Genomic DNA, 22,840 nt, shown 5'->3' on the forward strand with positions numbered 1-22,840 from the left:
GTGCACAGCTCATGTTTCCAAGGACAGATAAAGCAAGGAAAAACACTATGTTTCTCAGAAGTCCTTTGGGTGCTTTCAGTCACTCACATCGGCACTCCCACTGTTGTTTTTACTCGTTAGACTTCATCACTGAAAACAAAACTTTTGGTATTTACCTGTTGTCACATAAAGGTTAATACCAAGCCTTTAAAATATCACCATTTGGAACGTGAAAATGGGGTTTCTCGCAGCTGATTCCATACTTTTCTTACTTCCAAAAAAACCTTGTAATATAATTATAGTAAATGCATTTGGCTGCCAAGTATTTGCTGTGTAAAAATATGAATATTCCAAACTATAAAGCATCAACAGGCCAAAACAGTATGAAGAATTGTTCTTTTCTTTTTTTTAAGTTAAAATAGTACTCTTCTCATATAAGCTCATTTGATCCGCAGCTGAATATATTCCGCTAAAACATGAATAATTACACCTCACGTAATTTTTGTAAAACAGCTGCAGATGTTTGAGGAGATTCTTTAAAATGAAGCTGAATATTTGAGAGCTGCTCAAGAGCTGATATTCAGTGTGAGCAACTCTGTATGCTGTAACCCTGTATCCCCGACATAGCCAGAAATGTAACAACACGCTGCAGTGCTGCAGACTGCTACGACTGTGATTGATCTGAGATGCATTTTCTCTTCCACGTCTCTGAGTGTCTTAAACAAGCACTGAAATTTCACCCTCTTTCTGCCAGCATCTATTCAGATGTCTTCTCTGTTTTCTGTTTCTGTTGCCAACTCCAACATGAACTGCTCCATTGCAGGCGCCACTCCTTGAAGCACACGGAAAACCTCGACACATCTTACTAGCTGCAGACTAGCATTTTTGTGACATAATTACAGAATAATGCTGACACATAAGCCACAAGTATAAATGCTTACACCAACCTAGGCCACCCACATATAGACTGTGGATTAGTCTGTACCCAGATCTGTTGCAGGAGCATAGGGTACACATGTTTCTATTATTCTGATAACCCCATTTTAGTCAGTGGGCTAGGCTAAATAACAGAAACATCTTTGGAGTTAACTCAATAGTTTAATGGCACCACAAACTACGTCCTCCAAAATGATCATACAGTTGAATTATCTCCCTCCTGACACTGTTAAAAACATTAACTGTTGATGTATATATATATGTGTGTGTGTGTGTGTGTGTGTGCGTGTGTATGTGTATATATATATATGTATATATATACTGTATATATATATATACACACACACATACAACAGGTCCCAGGAACTACATTAGAAGCCTCAGTCCAGAAGAGCGCAGTCCTAGGAACACCTAAGATCCTGCACAGAACCCTCAAACTCCCAGGCCTCTGGTAAAGGACCCGAGCTTGAGAATGACACCACCCCAAGAGTGTGTATATATACACACATAAATAAAACACACATGATTTGAAAAACTGAATATATATACAAGCAAAATTCTAACACCAAATCTGACACCAAAAATGCTGTAATTACTTCCTTTAGTCCAGCTCAGTGAGACAAGAATTAGTTTCAGTAATCCTGCTAGAAAGTTCACAGCTGCCATACTGCTAAGGGTATTGATAGTAGAAGATAACTGAACAGCTCTAACTGAATTCCCTTCAATCTTATCATGAACTTCATCTTAATGTTTGAAACCACCATGTGTTTCTGTACTTGCATGTGATCAGCATTGTCATGACTCCTTTTTCTCTGATGACTCATGAAAACATCTGAGAGCAAGTAATTAGAAACAGGTATGAGAGTGCCCCTAAGTCCTTTCATGCTTCATTTGTGTGGGAATGCTGGTTCCTCAGGCAGAAGGCAAACTTACCATAAGTGTGAGTAAACCCAGCATCAGCAGCCTGGGAGTTGGGATTACTGCAAAGAAAATAGCTTCTGATTAAAATTCTATGACATGTTAGAACTCCCTGGGACACTTTCTCTTCATTGTGTGTCAAACCTTTAAACGTGAAAAAGCTTTAGGAGTCACCATGGGGCTCATATTTGTTTTGAGTTATTTGTAATTATGACCCTTTTCACATGCAACACTGAAAAAACTGAGCAACGGTCACCAGTGAGGTGTTTGCTCAAGCTTGAGGTTTGGATGTGGTTTGGAGGTCACAGACAATGACTACCGTCTGGGCTATGATAGACAGTATTGACCAGTGACTGTTGACCTTTGACCTCAGATAATGAAGAATTGCAGAGAGAAGTCAAAGTCTTGGGAGGTCATAGAGGTGTAACAAATCATGTCAACAAATACGCCAAAAAAAGCAATTGTTCCACTCTTAAGGGGAAAAGTATGATCATTCATTCATTCATTTTCTGTAACCGCTTGTTCTCTGTAGGATCACAGTTTAGAGTCACCAATTAACCTAGAAAGCATGTCTTTGGACAGTGGGAGGAAGCCGGAGTACCCCGAGAGAACCCACACAGACACAGGGAGAACGTGCAAACTCCACACAGAAAGGCCCCAGTCGGCCCATTCAAAGTCAGAACCTTCTTGCTGTGAGGCATCAGTGCTAATCACTACACCACTGTGCTGCCAAAGTATGATAATTCCAGCTTCAGGCCCATTTGTAAACAAATCTTGAAAATACAAATACATACATGGCAGGAGGACACATGACTAACTTGGTTCTTTACAGAGTATAGAGATTAAAAGTGGGAGAAAGTCTTGTACTAGAGTCTTGTACTCTTGCTTTTGTCCATCCGTGATACACCCCACAATCGCAGTGTCATCTGAGAACTTCTGCACATGACTCTGCGTTGTAGTTGAAGTCCGAGGTGTACAGGGTGAGTAGGACAGGGGAGAGCACAGTCCCCTGTGGTGCTCCAGTGCTGCTGATGATAGTCCTGGACGTACAGTTCCCCAGCCTGACATACTGAGGTCTCCCAGTATTAGAAACAGAGAGTAGGAGAGAGCATGCATGCATTAACCAAACATTGATCAATAATGTACAGTATGTCTGTGTGAATTCATAATGCATGTGTGTGCATGCATGTCAATCTGAATGATAAATGTGTATGACTATGTTTTGGCATTGTTACGTGCCAGGCAGCAAGATGTGTGTTTTTGTTTCTCTCCTCCCCTTTCCCTGTGTTTTTTTTCAGGTGATCACTGCAGGATTGCTCGTCACCTGTGTAGGCAGGCCTTGCTGCTCACTGGTTCCCTCCATCCTTGGCCGGCCTATCATGAGGGAGGCTATTCTTTAAGTAGAGAGCATGTCAGGCCTTCCCTCTCTTGCTTTTTTTGACTGCTTGCCTTTGTTTGAGATCGGTGTGACTTGTGTTTTTGAAGGTATGTGGTGGGAGGTTTGTGGACTAGGTAAATTTGGGGTACCCTGTACATGACGCATTCACGTAGTTGAAACTTGTTAAAGACACTAGGTTGATTGGTTGTGCCACTGTTGTATTGTTTTGGTGAAGTTCTTTGTTTTAGATAAGCCAGTTAGGCATTTTGTTTGTGCTTTACTTTTTTAGAGGTAGTTTAGCCAGGCCTAGTTTTGTTATATTAATTTCATTTTATTTGGCACAACCACTTTGTCCTGTCCTCCCCCACCTTTGTGATCTCCATTATACTTTGTAGACCTGTGGTTTACAAGCAAATAAACCACTTTTGTTCACTGCTAAAAAAAAAAAAAAATTGTGTTACGTCCACTTGCTGAAACCAGCAAACAGATGAAAACACGATTCAATCCAATCCAATCCAATTTTATTTATATAGCACAATTTAAATAAACACAAGGTTTCCAAAGTGCTTCACAATAAAATACAATAAATAACACAACAGAAGTACAATAGAACAACGAACACAATGAGGTAAAAGTACGGTAAAACAAAAATAAAGCCAATGAATTGGGGGTGCGAGAGGTCCCGGGTTCAAATCCCGGACGAGCCCCCAATCGTGTTTTCATCTGTTTGCTGGTTTCAGCAAGTGGACGTAACAGGCATATTTTGTAATTCAATTCAATTCAATTTTATTTATATAGCGTCAATAACAATACAAATCGTCTCAAGACGCTTTACAAAAACCCGGCCTGAAACCCCCAGAGCAAGCCTGAAGGCAACGGTGGCAAGGAAAAACTCCCTAATGGCAGCCATAAACCCCTTCAAACCTACGAAGGCCCTACAATGCATGGCATTAATCCACAATCCCCTCCAATCTACCCTATATGACAGATTTTGTTAGTTTGAAATAGGAGGATAACATATTTGGCTTGGGCCCCCCAGAACCTAGGATCGCCACTGTGTGTTTTTGTCGATGGTGTTTGGTGTGTTGTTCTTAAATTATGGCTGTAACACTGACATTAATTGACCCTCCATGTTCCACTGACCCCCCTGTGAAACATTTAGTCAGAGTACAAGGACTCTCTGGGGACTGAGAGGTGCTGTGACAATCTGGACTCTGTTTCACTCTACATGTTCCAAGTACAACTTTTCATTGCAGCTTCTACTTTTCAACAATATATTTCAATGAATGATAACACACTTGGTTGACTTCACATTTAGATGTAATTTTTATTCAACTCTAAAGGTAATGGTGACCTGTATATCCATTATCTATTATCAGCTGTGTCTGTCCTACCTAATGCAGGATCTTATTAAAAAACAAATGTTGATCAAAGGTCGCGCAACATTTAAAACGGATGGATTTTAAGTTTTTACTCCTAATTAAACCAACATAAATGGGCATTTTCTTCTCGTTTGCCTTCTTGGATAAAGCAAATGTCAGCGCTCTGGTATTGTGGTCTTTTTGGGTCACATTCTTTAGTGGTTTCTTCAAGCAACACTTATTCTGTCCTCTAAAAGTCAGACAAGGAAGAAAAGCTTTTGCAAGGAAATCGATGCTCACAATCTACTTTTGAAGAAGAAGACCAAAATATAAACCACCCATGGCACTGGGTCACACACTCTCATGACTTTCTGATTATTATGTTAGTTTTTTAGCTATATTCAAAGTCTTATACACTTTTTCCTTTCCACAAATTCTTTAAAAAGTGTCAGTCTGGTATTAGACTCAATATATAATTTCTGCTTGTACTAGCGACCTCTCCGTGACCAAAACAAAACACAAGCATAAATTTTTTATTTTTTTTCATGAATCAGACATGTCTACAGAAAAGCCCCAGTCTAGTCTAAACAGTGTTATCAGCGCTGCTTGCAGACTGAAACGACTCACAGCGCCACGACACAGGAAACCTATTTCGTGTGTGGCTCCAACACAGTTTTATGGTTGCATAACTTTGACAGCAGACATCAGAGTATACATAAAAAAACTGTATTTACTATGTTTTCCAAGAAGATTATATAGCAGCAGTTTTGGAGGTTTTGTGTTTATTTATTAGTGGCTTCCTTGAAATGCAACAGACAGGGACGCATTCAAATCCAGGGCTCTGAACCTGTTTCGCCTTTCTGGATGGTTCCAAATTTAATTATAGGCACTATTTTATTTTTAAGAGCTGCTTTTGTTGAAAAAATAGCAAACTATTTAAAGACTGTAAACACACCTCCTGCATATGTTTTGCAATGGTTTTGCTCACAAACATCTCTTCAGTGAATTTGTTTTGCACTCTGTAGTGCATTTAAATATGCACTACAGAGAGGCTGAGTGAGCAGCAGAGGATTTTTGTCTTCAACACTTCAGATTTAATCTGGGCCTCTCTGATGTTGGTGTTAGTACCAAAAGCTCTGCTGTGGTTGAAGACATATGAGAAGATTAGCCTCTCCAAGCTGTAAGAGATGATTTAAGATTCAGGCAACGCCTAAGCAAACTTAAACAAAGCCTTCATTCTCTTTTACATCTCAAGGGTTTGCGCGGCAGGCTGGAGGAGGATTTAGATGGGACAGATTTATGAGAAGAGCGTGCAACAGAAGAAGAGAAAAGGGTCAGGCTCAGGAAAAGTCATCTAGTTCAAACTGGCACCAAATGCTCATTACATTTTGATTTCAGGCCAGACGTGTCCGCTAACATACATAGTACAGTGTAAGAGGTGAAATTCAAAGAACAGCCAAATCTTTTATTTTATTTGAGATGGTGATGTATTAACTAAATGAACATTACAACCGCCATTATGCTCTAGGAAGGAAACTCTGTGTGCAGGTGATTGATGGTCTGCATCATTTTCATTATGGAAATTTAGGCACACACATACTCTCTCACATACATATACACACATCCGGCCTATTAGTTACTTTTTAACTATATACTGATTTCTTCACTTTATCTTGTTCCAGAGGCCATATTGCACCACCCCTTACCCTGAAAGTCCATGCACACACTTCTTTGCGAGGACAAGGAGGTCGATGATAAAGACTTGGCAGGTGGCAGTTGAACGGTCTGGTGCACTTGTTCCTGGAAAAGGGGCAATGATAGTGTATCTGCTGTGGGCATCTCAGCAGTCCCTGTCACCACATTGCGTGAGTTATTGCACTGGGGTTTCCTGCTGACATGGTCAGAGACGCCTGCATAAAGACACACAGACATGGATACTGTCAAATATATGATGTACACACACGCACACGCACACGCACACGCACACACACATACACTGCAAATGCCTGCAACCATATGTGAGTCAGTTTGAGTAATTTTTTTTAATTACCTCTTATAGTGTGAAATTTACACAGCCATTCGGTATCGCCGTCTTTAGACCTCATAAAAGACCAGAAGCAAAATCAGACACTTCAGGAGGTGACGTGTTGCAAACAGGTGTGTCTGATGCTACTGTGCGTGTCTGTCACCGTAACATTCAGTCGTAGCACAATGCAGGTTTAGTCATACGCATTCCAAGACATGAACACACACCCACACCGCACACATCCAAACAAGCAGTCAGACACAGACAGAGATGTGAGCATACAAATCCACACACATAAATACACAGGTGAATTCAAAGTGTCCTGTAATCATCCCAAAAGACTTGCCTCATCCTTTCTCTCAAGTCTGTAAGGCAGCACCTGGTCGCATTACTTCATAAAGACTGAAATAAACCTGCACACATGTGTAAACTCAATGCGTGCAGTGTGTGTATGACTCAGTGATATGTAAACACTTAAAGTGATGTTAATTTTTTTTTTAGAAAACAATTAAGGATAAAAATAATACAGAAAAATTCGGATAAAAAGACATTCATTCATCTTCTGTACCCGCTTATTCCTGTTAAGGGGTCTGCTGGAGCCTATCCCAGTTATCATCGGGCGAGAGGCGGGGGTACATCCTGGACAGGTCATAAAAAGACATGTGAAATGAAAATAAATAAATGACTAATAGAAAATGTACACAGAGACACACAAACTGACAGACGAATACAAGATATGAATCAACATATAAAAAAATGCGACAGACGGGGCGATGACTGTATCTTAACTGGAAATGTAACCACAGCAGGCATCTGCCAAATCTATGGTCGCACAGTCATTTGGCCATTTATTTTTTTTTTTAATTAAAGTTTGTGCTAAGGCAATTATTTCTCATAGTCAGGCTCCTAGGATGAAAGCAGAGGGGGGTCCACTCACGCACAGGATATACAGTTTAGACAAGTCTAACAGTAACCAAAGCAGCGTGTGGAAATTCCCTTCATGGAAAGAATTACCTTAGAAATTACTCTTTCACTTTCCTTGAGGCATTCCCCTATGTTAAGGTTTCCTTTGGAGACTTAGCTACAGTTTCACTATTTTTAATCAGTCTCCCACTTTTTTTTTACTTCAAGAAAACATTCAACCATTTATTCTTTTTTTAACATGTGACAGGATTTTGGGCGGTTTTGTATGAGGAACACTGGTAGAGGACTTTTTAATAAATGACAATGTGATGGTTCCAGTTTCCAAAGGGATATATTCTTTTAACATTTTCCGGCACTTTACAGGGAAAAACCTTCATTGATTAATTGGCAAAAGAATCTGAAGATTAATCCACCATGTGTGCTGCATACTGCTGTCACATCACTGCATGAACTCTAACAGTAGCTCAGACTTCTTAGCCACTTGGACAGACTCCTTGATCTTCTGCATAAAATTATTTTCATCTTCAAATGCATACTTCTATAGAGTGTGTTTTATCTGTTTCACACAAACAGTGCATATTTTGAAGTGTCATGACTTGTATTAAGGACATACCGTGTATCCAGCAGAATGGTGTCTTGGATTATGTTCCCTGCTTGTTGGCACTTTGCCACCCTAAACTCTCCCCTGCTGACCTTTCTTGGTCAAATGTCAAATGCCGGAGTCAAACAGGGGTCGTGGTGTGTCAATCAAAGCTGTGAATCTCGATATCTCGACACATGCAGCTTTTTTTTTTAATAGCTTTTTGTTGAATGAAACCATTTGTTTCAGTTTGGGTTGTCTCTACCCGATTGGTCAGCTTTGCCATCTGTGTACAGTATGGATAAGTGTTTAATGAAGAGCAACAATACCAGGCATGAAAGCCTGAGAAGCAGGCAGATGAACAAAAAACACAATGTGAACTTTTAGCAGGCTCACTCTTTTGATTGAACAGCTTCAATAATAACTCCATGTGTGAGAACTGGAGTGGAAGTTGTCCTGCAAACTCGTCTTAATGATTCATAAGAAACCGCGGAATGGGAGGATATGCCAGTTACAGAGACTGCACTCCCTCCTGACTCTGTGTTAATGATTAGTCTTGTTCTCTTCCCAACTCCCATTTCCTGAGTGTGTTTCATGTTGGTCGGTTGAAAGGCCTTTCGTGGAAAGCCCCATGTAAGGAGCAGGACTCACCATAAACAAGTTCAAACCACTGGTATCTCTGTGTCTTTTCTGTCTTCTCTGCCTTGCTTGATGTATGGAGTGTGGATCTTAACCCATGTCCCCCAAACCCATCTGTAGGTCTGTATAAAACAGATACCATCTACAGCTCCATAAGTCAGAGAACATCATCCATCACTTTTATCAACAATGGTTCATTTATGGACATCTAGAGGGCTGCATCAGCCCTCCCATATGTTGGTCAAAAAATGTGCTTGCTCCTTTCCTCTCCCTCCAGTTTTTCATCAATTAAATGCTCACCTATCTCATGCCAAAAATAAACACTCTTGGAAACACACAAGAATCTTCTGGACCATTTATGATGATCTGCCTTGAGGAATGAAAGGAAATGGAGGATTTTGGAATGTGTGTGTTATTGTTCTGGCAAGTGTGCAAGTCAGTATTTCTGTGTGTGTTCAGTTCAGCAGGTTCTGTCTGTGTGAGGTAAATCGCTCTGTTCGTGGGTAGAAATCCCGCTGGGCTGCACCTACAAACCACACTCTGGCTGGCTCACGCTCTTACTGGGGCACAGGCTCATTGGAGTCCACGCATCTTGGCTTCCTGTGTTTTCTCTCAAACTAACCCTCATTGTTTCTTCATGACATGAGCTTTGGCAAGGCCTCCCCTTCAAAAAACGTGAACGCCCAGTCCTGAGAAATGGAGTGAGGAAAGGAAGGAAAGAGAAATAAAAGTGGGAGCACCAAGAATTGGGGGGAAAGCTGTGAGATGGAGGGAGAAAGAGTTGGCCCCCATTTCTGTGATGCCTGGAGCTCTCCAACCCCAAAACCCACAAAGAATGACATCGGAGGAGAAAGAGAGGAAGGGATGGAGGGGAAGGAGCAGTGGGGCTTAAGAAACTGACTGTGGATGAAGGCAATTTTAATAAGCAGAGAGCTTTGGGTTTCTGCTGTGGCTGGTAGCGGCTCCAGTCGTCTAGGAGGAGGACTGACAAACACAGCTTGTTTACAAGAAGGAGCGAGACATGTCAGCCTTACAGCTTGCATCACTAACATCTCATATTACAGAAAAGATTAGCTCACTGGTCACTTTAATCTTTTTTTTTTTTTTTTCATTGCAAGCTGAAGTTATGGTTTTGTAAGTGCCAGTAAGAAAAGATAGATGGAAAAATCCACTATCCTTTGGAAGTGGCTGCATTGCCGCTGTGTTTTGGGGTTAAAAGCTTTGCGACAAAGTATACCTTGACAGGCTAGACTTGCGTGTCAGTGCTACCCAAAGCTGTGAAAGAGAGTTACATTTTTTCCACAAAATGGTGCTGCAGTGATCAGCCTTTTAAACCTCAGCTAATATGATGTTTCATGTCATCATACATATCTATAAACTAGCATCCACATGTACAGTCCCAGCAACAAATCTTACATATTCCTACTGTGAAGTATCTGGGAAATGCAAATAAATAATTCAAGCACATTTTACCCACAGTAAAGCTGAACACGAACATATTTCTTCATGGTTACACGAATCAAATCATATGAAGTGTGGCAATTGTATTTAAATAGAAACAATCCAAACGTTCTGTATCACTGCAACAAACTGGAAAGGACATACCATGAGTTTTCAGGTCAAATGTTTCAGTTTACTTTCTCATCAACAGTTTGACTGGACAACTGCAATCTTTTGAAAAAATCTGTAAAACATTTGGGTCTGTGGTCCAGGGTGGGCCATGCTATGAATGACTGGCTTGTTTAATTTACAATTGAGGTTTCAAACAAATATCTGTTAGATTGCCAATAATAAGATTTAACCATAGCCTCAAGAGCAGTGACTGACGCTGCAGCGGGAATGCAGGGAATGTCTCCCTCTCTCTCTCTCTCTCTCTCTCTCTCTCTCTCTCTCTCTCTCTCTCTCTCTCTCTAATGTGTTTCTGAAGGGCTCATTACCAGGTGATGTGACATTCCCTAAAGACTGTGCAGTCACTTGTCTGTCAAGTAGCATGTTATATGCTTGACATTAATTTCACGTCATTAAAGAGCCACCACGTAAATTTGGATTACTTAGAGTGCTGTTAATGTAAACCACAGGTCGTGTGAAGCCATTATGATTCCTTTCCCTTCTCTAACATCGGTCTGAGTCAAAGGTCATTACTGGCCCAGTGTCACTCCCTTTGTTTTCAGAATGTGCTTACTCTTGCAGGGAGTGAGAAGAAACACTTTGAGGGAGTTGAAGTAGTGAAAGAGGCTAGCTGTCTGTCTAAATCAGTTTCTGTTTGCATTGTGTCACTGCTGAGTGTAAGCTTATATAAAGCCTCTTTGTTTATCTGTCTTTTGCATATACCTAGCCACTTGCTCCAGATATGTTAGCTGAATGAGCTTTACTTTGTTTAGACACAGTCTGAGAAACATCCACGGTATAAACAGATAAAAGGTGTCAAAGTCCTTTGAGAGACAGAAAGAAAGTGATCATAGAGCATGCTGCTGTTTTCTGTGCTTCACCGCTTGTTTACATGAAACACGTTGCGTTCAGTCCTTCATCAAACTGCATGTGTTTTAGTCTCAGCAAGCAGATGCGAACCACATTAGCATCATTAAGAACATAAGCCACCCGGATGACTGCGTCATTAAAAAACTCCCCAGGCGCCAATTACCTATTGCTTAAACTATGATGTGGCAAAACCCTTCTCTAGATTCAAGATTGGCTTAAAATTTAAGATTTATAGTTGAGTTGACTGCTTAAGGAGCAGTTAGCTGTAGAGATCAGAGCCACATAAGCCAATACCACAAGAGAACACAACCAGTGTTAACCAGACACAGATGAGAAGATAGGCTTGTAAAACCCACATTGCCTGACATAGGAGAAACCTCCACATTGAAACTGAGTAGAAAGTAACCAGTGTCCTGGTGTCGCGTTTGGGATTTAATTTACTATATTTCTGTGACATTTGTGTTTGAGAAAGATTATACATACTATTTGGTTTTCCACAATTTTCCACACTTCTACGTCATTGTTTTCTTCCCTTTGCTAATCCTTTGCTGTCCATTTCACTCAGTCTACTCATGAATGCTCATGCCAGCATCAGCACTTAGATTTTGTATTAAAAAGGTACATTTATCTTACAGCAATAGTTAATGATGCTAAACATTTACATACAAAACATTGGATTACTGAAATATCACAGAAAAAACACATTACCACTTATATAATAATACATCAACACTAATAATTCAGTGAAATACTAGTAAAAGACATACAGGGTCATCCTGCATGTGATCATTTTTACTAATGATATTCTGTAATTTTACTTAACTGATTCAGTGTCTTCTGCCAAGTAAGTTATGGATCAGAAGAAATGTTATATGTATGAACACATCGGTTGAAATTCAGGATTGTGTAAGAAGAGGCATATTTTTGCTGTATTTGTTCTTACTGATCAGACATTTCTGATCAATGGGGCACAGTTTGCTTTCTTGTGATATTTAAAAGCTGTTTACATAAAGCAGTGAGGGTGTGATAGTGTTGTCTGGTTCTCTCTAAGTTGCTATAACTTGTTTTACACCAAAGCCAGCCAAAATCTACCAAAACTTATGGTGCAGGTGATTTAAAATATCAAAAGAATGAAACCAAAAGCAATTAATTTGTTGTAGCTTCAGTGCTCTAGCTACTCCCCTTCACAGTAGTGTCATAATACATTCAATTTGTTCAAATTTAAATTTCATGGTGCAGTAACAATAACTTGTTGTTCAGAGTCCTCACTAATAAGTCATAATTTTAACCAGATGAGAATGTCCTTTTTGGAATTCCAGGTTTAACATTCATGCATCATACAAGTTTTGGATGTATGCTTAAAATTAGACAGAGACCATGGCTGCAGCAAATCATCAGCATGGTGATAACTATCCAGTGATTATAAATGCAAATAAAGTACTAAAACAATATGACATGCATATAATGCCATGTAAAACTGGGGCAGATATTGGGATAAATATAATAAATATATAAAAATTCTTGGTTAGTAGAGTGTAGTGGGAGATCTAGAACCAGCACAACAGAGATATTGGAGACTCCTGTACTAAAAGCTCAGCATTATGCATCCCCTATAAACAGTTCAGTAACTATACTGTAGAGGCAACTAAAATAAGAATTAGACCAATCTATAAGATCAATATGATCAATTAAATGCATAACTAACCACCTTCATCTTTGCTGGAGGAGTAGTGAGGCTGAGTTCACAGTGTTACACAGCTGTAAAAAAAAAAAAGAAAAGAAAAAAAAAAAGAAATCCTGAGTCATGATGGAAATTTAAAAACTTGATTCAACTTGAAGTGCATGAATAGAGCGACAAACATAATGACTCTCCCATGAGAACACAGCTGTCTGCTTTGGCCAACTTTTGCAGGCAACACACTGCAACAGGAGTTGATGTGATGCTAATCAGATGCCAATTTCTCAGCACAAACAATTGGCACATTCACACACTGCTGTAATCCCCTCAGGACAAGCACATGCAGAGATAGATTTCCATTTTTCTTGATCAGCGTTGTTCTTGATCTACCCAGAGTTGTTTATATCGTTCCACCACTTGGCTTAATCACAACCAGAGCGCACACTTTCCCATAACCAAAATATAATAACAAAATCGTGGATCGTGTTATCATTTGGACAGCTCATAGGACATGATTACTCATGAACATTTGACGAAGAAAGGCCGTCGGATTAAATACAGCCCAATGTGCTCCAACCTGGTAAACGTAGAGCTCCTTTCAGGGCATTTAGAATCACCAGGGATCATTCTTATCCTTCTTTAGTGACAGAAAACACATCTCCTCACCTCCGCTGTTGCATCCTGTGAGGCTGTTTTCAGAGCTGTGAAGAACATCTGGAGCCAGTCACTCCACCGCTGGCTCGCGAGTGCAGCTCCTAATGGAACATGTGAATGTGTTATAAGATCCGGCTTGGACAGCTGCTATTAGCTCAATTACACATTTGGCTAGAGAGTGGCAATGTGCTAACCCTTCACGCATTCTAGTTTAATTGATCAAATTAATGTTAATGTGGCCTTTAAGAGCCAAAGCAGAGGAAAACAAAAAGATTAACACAGAGACCTGAGGGTGGGATGAAGGGTGTAACAGGAGTGCATTTCATGCATTTGTGTACTACTTCTGTATAACATGTTAATAGCTGTGTGTCCCTCTCTCAATCTTCCTTCTCATATATTCAGTCATTATAGCAGCTAAATCAGCTGTAGTGGAACTATAGCTGTCACTAGCAGTTTTATTTATATTCATTATCAAACTGTTATGTAACATCATCAGCCATATTTTGTATCACGATCAGATTCTATATGTACACTTTAGTCAGGTGTGTCCATCTATGACAGATGTATGATTATCTCATTTATCCTATCCTCTCTCTTCTATCTTTTTTTCTGTCTCTACTCAGCTGACCTCAAGATGGGTCCCTCCATATGAGCTGGGTCCTGCTGAAGGTTTCTTCCTGTTAAAAGGGAGTTTTCCTTGCCACCATAATCTTATTGCTTGCTCTGGGGGCTTCAGGAATTGGATTCGGACACTCAAGGGGGTATGAAGTTAATGTACTTTATGGTTTTTGGAGTCCATGACTCTGCCTGCCTCCTCGTCCTGAAACCGCACACAGTCTCGTAGAAAAAAAAAAAACACACCTCAACATATTTAAATGGAAGTAAGTGGGCCAAAGGTATGAGCAGACCTCCTCCCCTCCACAATTCCCTGGAGTAACTTGTAACGTCACACATGGCAGAGTGTGTATCTTTATAAGGGCCAATCAGGAATTTAGATCTGCATTTGGGGAGTACTTGAACCAGAACCAAAGCAAACAAGTAGTCCCGGTTGGAAACATACATAAACATGGCCTGGAGATGTAATCTGCTTTGTTCATTTAATCACTCTTCCGTGTCCTGCTGGCATGACATGTCTGACCAGAGTATCAGGAGTTTGGGGTACCCTCTGAACTGATGTGTTGAGCCTATGTTTTCATACTTTGTGATTCTCATAGTCTGCATAATGCAGTGTTTGCATTAAAATATTCTGAAAGAAACATAAGCCTAAGAGAGTTGTCCAGAAATGGGCATGAAATTGTCAGCTGTCCTGGAGCTGGGGTGTTGGGCAATAGCCTGGAGGGAGATTTGGTCACCAGCTGTGTTCTGTTTCCATGAGACTCAATCCAGATATTACTGGCAAAACACATCTTTGCACTGGACTGGATGGAGAAGTACTAATCTTAAAAATACTTTTCTTTTCCATTCAAAATGAATGTAATACAATCATTACACCATGTGTTAACATCCGGCTTAGGTAGTCAGACATATTTTGAATATATTTATTCCTATTTTCCAATGATTTCCATTTAATTTTATTCTTTGTTCTATTTTCCAATTTCTGCATCTGCTGGTGACGTGGCTGCTTATCTAAATTCCCCTGTTATCTGCAGAAAAGAGACTGACATAAGAACAAAAGGTATTTTGGTAAAAGCAGAGTATGTGATACTTTGTGGATTAAGAGAGTAAGGGTTGGGGCATGCTTGAAATAAACTAGTCTGACTTAGTTGTCAACTGAGTGTTTTTATTTGTAAGGCCTCGTTCAAACAAGGCCTCATTCAAAAAAGGTGAAAAACTTGCTATCATAAAGAAGGGAACAATGTAATAAAGATGGACTATTAAACAGTCTCAAAGGTATTTATAGTGTTGCATTTGATGGATGAACACTCAATGACATTGGCCATATCTTTCCTAAAGAGAGATTTTGAAACCTTGAAGCAGTTAAGTTTTAGAAAAAAGAACTCCCTACGCTATTGTCATGTTTGGGGAACTAATCGGACCAAAATATTTTTTTCTACCAGGCAATAAACATGTTTGTTCCTGCTGTCATTTTAATGTAAGGGTCAACTGGGATGGATTCCCTTCTGGATCAAGCCTAAACTGGCCGCTCATGCAATCGCACTTCCATGTTGGCTTCATTTTTCAGCCCCAGAGGTGGCTGCTTGGTCTGAGCACACCAAAGCTGATGAAAGTTGAATAGAGGAGAATTCAGATTCAGCACGATTCATTATCTCCACATACCTGACATAATACTGCATATAGTGAGAATGCTTTTGTCTGTATGGAAATTACAAACCTTTCCAAATGCAGCCCCCCAGTTCCTGTGTAAGAAAGGTTTCAGGCACTGTTCGACAATGCAGAGGTCCTCAAAACACAAAATATAAGTGCTGATGCTGGCATGAGGATTCATGAGTACGCTGAGTGAAATGGACAGCAAAGGATTGGCAAAGGGAAGAATTTTTGTGTTCCTGACTAAACATAAGCACAGATGTGGAAGAGCTGCCATTTCAACTCCAAGCTCAATACATGGAGTAAAAAACAGAGCAAAGGATAATCAGAGAGAGAAGAAGGTTTAGGTTATAGAGGAAGAAACGACACATGGACAGCATGAGGAATTACGGAGGATCTTTTGCTCTGTAGTCTAAACAAACTTAAAAGAAGAGTGCAATTTCTCTCCAGGCATTTTCCTGGCTATTGCTGTGAGAGAAACAATTACAGATCTCTTCCATGTTTTCATCAAAGCTGTTTTATGTATGAGGCAGGGGGAAAGTCATATGCAATTGGCTTGTGTTTAAATCAGTACATCATAATCCTTGTTGGTGTTTTCTGCTTTGTCTCTGTCCAGCTTTCCCTTCCTCTCTTGTTCAAAGTGACTTTCTTAGTATTCATCTATTTCCTTCTTCCTTATTCTGTTCTTCTATCTCTCTGAATTGCTCTGGACATCCTACTTTGAGAGGGGGGTGAAGGAGAAAGTTCCCAGATGACAAGTCCCAGTGGGAATGTCAGAGGCCCATCAGGAAACTTGTGAAATCCATCTCGCCTGGCTCTTTTTGCAGCTTCTCCTCCACATGTCAAAAGTCCTTTTCAATGTTAGAATTATACATGGAGGACCTTGCAAACACAGACTTGGCACAGTGTTAGGTGACAGTAAAATAGTTTATAGCAGCAAACAAAGACACTATCCACCCTTTCACCAAGCTTCAGCAGTTATAGGCTGACCATTACAGGGGCCCATGGACTCATTTTGGACCCGTATGCTGCCCATTTGCTCATATAGTTATGCTTCCTTAAACAATGAGGCCTATCAGTCACTGGGAAAACTAAGATAATACCCTCCCTCCTGAAACGGCCCCACACAAAACACCAAAATAAGACATGGAGCTGAAACTCAGAGTCACACTGATTTTTGCTGTCCCACGTTGATGATTGCTACTGACACACAACTATGCACAAATACTAAATATGGGATTTCGACTTTATTGTTCCCAACAAAGCTATCAAAATTCCCCTGAACTAAAACTGGTGTCCCACAGAGTTTGATAATATCTCATAAACACACTGTATCTGCTTGTCCAAGCACGTAGCCGCAGTTATATTACAATGACGGTGAAATATTCTTACAGAAACAATTTTTTTTATTTCTTCTGTGTCCTTTCATAACTACAATATGTCCTGGTAATTAAGCCTTGCTTATTTGACATCTCCAGAAAACACCCTGACATGAATTTGCAAGTTCTGTTTGAGCATAGCTTACAATAAGCCAGATAGTCTGTAGGGTTGATGAGTAATCACTTCAAAGCCTGGATGTTTAATCAGAGCAAATGAGCCTCAAGACCATTGTTTGATCTGAAACCTCTTCTGTGACTTAACTTGACAACTTTGATAGTAGCAGTGTGCTGCTGAACAACTAAGAGCAGTAACTGATTTTTTAAGTGGAAAAGTGCAAAGGAAAACTGTTTAATCAGATGTCTTATTACAGTTAAACACATAAGAAACTCACATTTTCTACAGAGGAATGTTTGACTGGAAACTTTGTGCCTCTGGAGATTTCTTCTGTCCCCTCTGGCTGTCCGCTGGCTCTATTTCTGATCTACTAAACTGTGAGGGCAAAAGAGTCTTTGCCTAAAAACTGAGGAGTTGTACATGATTATTGAAGAATTTACCCCAGTCCCCAGTGGGTATGTGTGTGAACGTACATGCCAGCACATGTAAATGTGCAGGACAGTGTGATTATTCTGCTGCTGCAAACGCTCAAGGTGGAAACTCTTTTTTACACTGAGAACACCTTTCAAACAAATTACCTTTGCATTTCTTACTTTTTTCGCCATAGAGCAAATTAGCTGAAGGGGCCAGCTGGTTTGTATTTGTGTATAGTCTGCCATGGTACTCATGATACACCATTTGCTGAAACCTGTACTGAACTTGAACTGAAACAGAACCCAGCTGCTGGCATGCTTTTGACCTGACATCTAAGTGCTTGAAATGGAACAAACAGCTTGGAAATGTGGTTTCAGCAGGAGGGGAGGTGGTAGTGATGGTGGGGTGGAAGGGGCAGAAAAAGATGAATAACTGACACACAGACGAAGAGGTTCAGAAACCAAGGAAGACATTACGTTTCTGCATTTAAATTTCTCAGAACCCCACATAATTGTTTGCAGAGCTTGGATGAGATCAGAGCGTCGACTTTCACTAATGGGCTCACTGAAAGAGACGCAGCGTTGTTCAAAACAAACCTGCTGAGGAGAGATCATACATGAAGATTTACACAATACAATATGTGTTTTATAAATCTATTAAATCATTAAAAGGATGTAAGCATGAAGAGTTCTTTAATTGAATGTTTTCCCCTGCCATTTACCTCATTCTGTTCTCATCTCGAGCATCAATTGGCAACCAAGCAGTGTAAGATATGACAGTTATCTCAGTTATCTGTTGCCATTTCTTTTGATAATACCTTCTAGTGTATGACTGAACAAGTTGGCTTATATGGGAGTGCAGCCAAAGTAATGTATGCACAACAACACATATCAGACAGCAGGATGCCAAATGTACTCACAATATCAGATCTAAAACACATGTTTAGCTTGTTGCTGCATTTGGCCGCTTTGATTCTGGCAAATATGTGTTTCAGCAATGTTTTGAATTAACTTTTTGGCATGTGTAGTTGAGCAAAACAGGAACAGGACTGAAAAGGCCATTAAACAGTAATACAAATCCAATCCCAAACATTCACAAACATAGTTGTTTTCTATTTGCTAGAAGAGGCTGAGATACTGTATTTTTTAGGTTGACATGTGAGACACCAAAATAACTTTTAGAACTGAACGTCCTATAATAAAGTTTGACATTTTGAGAAAAAGGCCAGTCATTTTGTTGCTAAGAGTGTCTATCATCTAAAAAACATGCAGGGCGAAATGTGGATCGCTTTTTGCATTTAACACTTTTTCAAGGTCCAAGTCGAAATGCATCAACCTAATAAAGTTGTTCCATATACTACAAGGGCTGCTGGAGTCTTGACCTTCCTATAATGTATTTTGACATGAAACCAACGCATTATGCATTCTGCATTCTGCATTCTGCATACATTATGTATTGTATTATATCAGAAGAGAGAACAGAGATGTCAGACTCATTCTAAATGGAAAATATCAAGGTTTTTTATGGTAAAGTTACTAAAAGAGTCTGCTGGCACTTGATAAGCTTAGTATAGCATAGGTTAAACAAGAGAATCTCCCGAGATCTAACTCAATTTCTTAACACATTAAATCTTGTATGTTTCTTCTGTATTGTTCTGATGTCATTTGAAGGTAGTTTCCTGGTTCTTCCCAGCCTTAATGCTAAGCTAAGCTAATCACGTCCCATCTTCATATTTAGGGCACATACTTGAAAGGTATCTCATCTTACTCCGGACACGGAATCAACATATTTCCCAAAATGTCAAACTATTTCTCTTCAAGTGATTATCTTCTGTTTGAATTGGCACCAGAAAACCTAGTTCAGATTCACTCCCTCATGTAAAAAAATAAATAAATAAAAATAAAATCGGACAGATGTCGGTGCCTTATTGTTTAGCTAAAATTTTGAGTGGGACATGCCCTTTAAGAATAAACACTGGAAGAAATAAAAATCACTTCCAGTCACGCTAGTCTTACTGTCTGGTTGACTGCATTGGTACTGTTCCCATTTTCCCTGGGCCTGAGCCTCTTTACCAAACACCTCTTGAATACTGACATGGGAAGAGAGTCAGTGTGAAACAAGGTGAATAGAGGACAAATAAAAAAAAAAAAGGCTAAAATGAAGACAAAACAAAAAAAAAAGCAGAAAACTGATTCAGGTCTGAGCTTGTCTCATGCACCTTATCAGTATCATGGCTGCACGTTTTTACAAATTATTACTGGGACACAGAGACAGGGCAAGACTTGGAGATCTGGCATTCATTTACATTCTTACTGGTTTTTGCTTCCACTGCTCTTTTTTTTTTTTTTCTTCAAGAGAGAGATGGAATTTCAATGGGTCAAAAAGAAACAGAGCAGGAATCACTCGGGCAACAAAACCTTCGAGCAAGCTTCCCGCAGGGATCCGTATGGCTGCCGTGTGGTTATAACGTCTTTGTCCGCCCATCTCCTCTGATTACCATCATGTCTCTAGAGAGGTCCATGAGGGCAGAATTTATGTGCGTTCACGTGTTTGGAAAGATGTGTATGAGCGTGTTTGTAGAAGTGTGTCAGAAGATAATTCCACTGCATTTATGACATATGGAGAAAGAGTATTGCGCTGTTTAGTATGAATTTTAAAAACATCTATGAAATGAATTTGGGTTAAACCTGTATTAAATAATTCTTTAAACCTTTGGGGCACCACAGTAAGCTGTAAACACACAACTGATTGTATTGTTATGAATCTTTTTTTGCATTGCACTTAGACACAAAACAACATAAGAATTAAGTATGAGTATTTTTTTCTGATCATATTTCACAATTCTCCAAACTTTGTTTTGGTCTACAACAAGTCCCAGGGAAAATATACTTTGACACGATGCCTCTTGGGCAGGTCCAGGAGATGTTTGGTCTGAACAATGAAAATGCATCTAAGAAGCAGTCGAGATCGATTGAAATTAATAAATTATAGATGATAAAACTTGTATGTGTGTGAACTTGACAGAGGATATCAAACAAGAGTAATCAGTAGTTTATCTCATTAGGATATTTCCCAGTTTGGGATTAATAAAGTATCTTAAAATGTGACAAATGAGACATTTTTCCAGTGTTTGGTGCAGGGCAGATAATCTTATAAAAATGTAAATTTTAGAAAACAGTCATGTTTTCTGGGTTTGAAACATGACAGGAAGCATATAAAAAAAATGCTCATTTATCATATCATGCTCATTATTTATTAGTTTGGTGGGAAAGCAAATTATTTTAGATCAGAGCTTTTGTCTCCTAATTTCTGGTAATGAGAGTAATTATCCAAGCACATCAACACATGCCTACCGTCCTTCTCTTCTTTCAACGCTGTCCAAACAGGGAAAGCCGTGGTGATGGTAAACACATATTATTGCTTTGCTGCTTTCTCTTTTAGGCTGTAAACCCTCGTCTGATGGCCGAGTTTCTTTTCAGTCAGGAGTATCTGAGTTGCAAATCCCATGACTGCTATACACTCATAGTCTCCGAAACTGCCTCCTCCACATTCGCCAACATCCCTTTTATTCAGCTCTGGCAAACTAAGCATAACTGGTTAAGATATCGCAACATTGACTGGCACCTGGCACTTGGGAATGTAACCATAGACGCTCTATATAAAACTCTGTAACAATGTAACAAACATTTATCTGTAAGTCATGCAATGTAACTTTTTGTTTGAAGGCAAAGCATGTACTTTTGAAGTCATATATTTAATTTAAGGTGTGGCAGTTACATCTATGTCAGCCATTAATCTTTCATGCAAAAAGAGATGTGTGTACACATGTGTGAAAGAGTGGGCACATGCAAATTCTAACTGACAAAAGTTGAAACGAATTCACAAATGCCTTGGGGGAGTGAACCTCGATTGGGGATGAAAGTGAATTCTGTCTTTGCAAGAATGAACGCATCGTTGTGATGGTTCAGTGATATGGTTACAGCCCTGTGGAGCCGAGAGGGGTGTCATTATCACACTCTAAACCCAGAAAGTTCTCAAATCTGGATCTCATTAGGCCTGCAGTCTGCCAGAGCTGGACTGAACTCATCCAGACGGCAGCCACACTCACCCAACAAAGCATCAGCGCTGAAACACAGCCAAGCCGAGAGAAAAATACCGGATCACCAATAGAGTGCTCATTGACCTGAACCACCCCTACAGCTGAGGATGAAAACCACTGCATGAAAACTACAGATAATTTCAGATGTCTCAGAACACACAGAAAACAGATGTAGAGACAGTACAAGCACAGGAATCCTCGCCTGGACAAAAACAGTCATCATTACTGGGTTCTTTGTGTCAAAGATATCATCTGCTCTTATCGCTGTCATTGGAGCAATAGGTGGCCATTTCCTGCAAGAGAAGAGCTTAATTGTGATCGGTCATTGCCTCTCACTGTATCTCCCAGCAACCGCTCAACTGTGCAAGAAGAAGACCAGATAACTTGAACCCCCTTTCTGACAACCCGCTGCTGCATTTGTCTGGTAAATCCAAACAAACTATATGCTGATGAGTGGGCTGGAATTTCATAGCTTATGCTTTGAGACCATTGAGGGATAGGAAACTAGAAAGGAAACACCAGTGGGCCTAAATGGAAATGTGGAGAGGAGAGCTTGAAGAGACTAATCTGCAGTTGCTGTGTGTATGTCTGTGAGATAAAAGCAAGGACATGAAAGAGACACAACTGTAAGCATTGAGGAATGTTTTCTTATCGTCACAGACCTGGTCTGGCTGGTCTGATTTGACTTATCAGTGGATTAGGACTGAGCACTGAGTGGTGATAGATTGCAGGAGGGTCAGCAGTGCGATAGCCTCAGAGAGACCCCATCCTGAAGTGTTGAGAACTTGGCAGGCAGAGACCATTTAGATGGTGTTTTAAAGCCCATTATGCCATACTCATATCTTTGCCTCTTAGGTTATCCAAACCTCAACCCTTATGAATGTCTGACAGGCAAAAGCTGAAGCTGTGGGATAACATCTGGGATATTTTAAAGGTTTATTGCAAAGAGAAGAAATATGTGTCAGGTTCATGTGTGGACTAATATACACCTTCACAAACCGAAATAAATACTGTGAT

This window comes from Chelon labrosus (genome assembly GCF_963514085.1).
Source record: "Chelon labrosus genome assembly, chromosome: 2".
Taxonomy (NCBI): domain Eukaryota; kingdom Metazoa; phylum Chordata; class Actinopteri; order Mugiliformes; family Mugilidae; genus Chelon; species Chelon labrosus.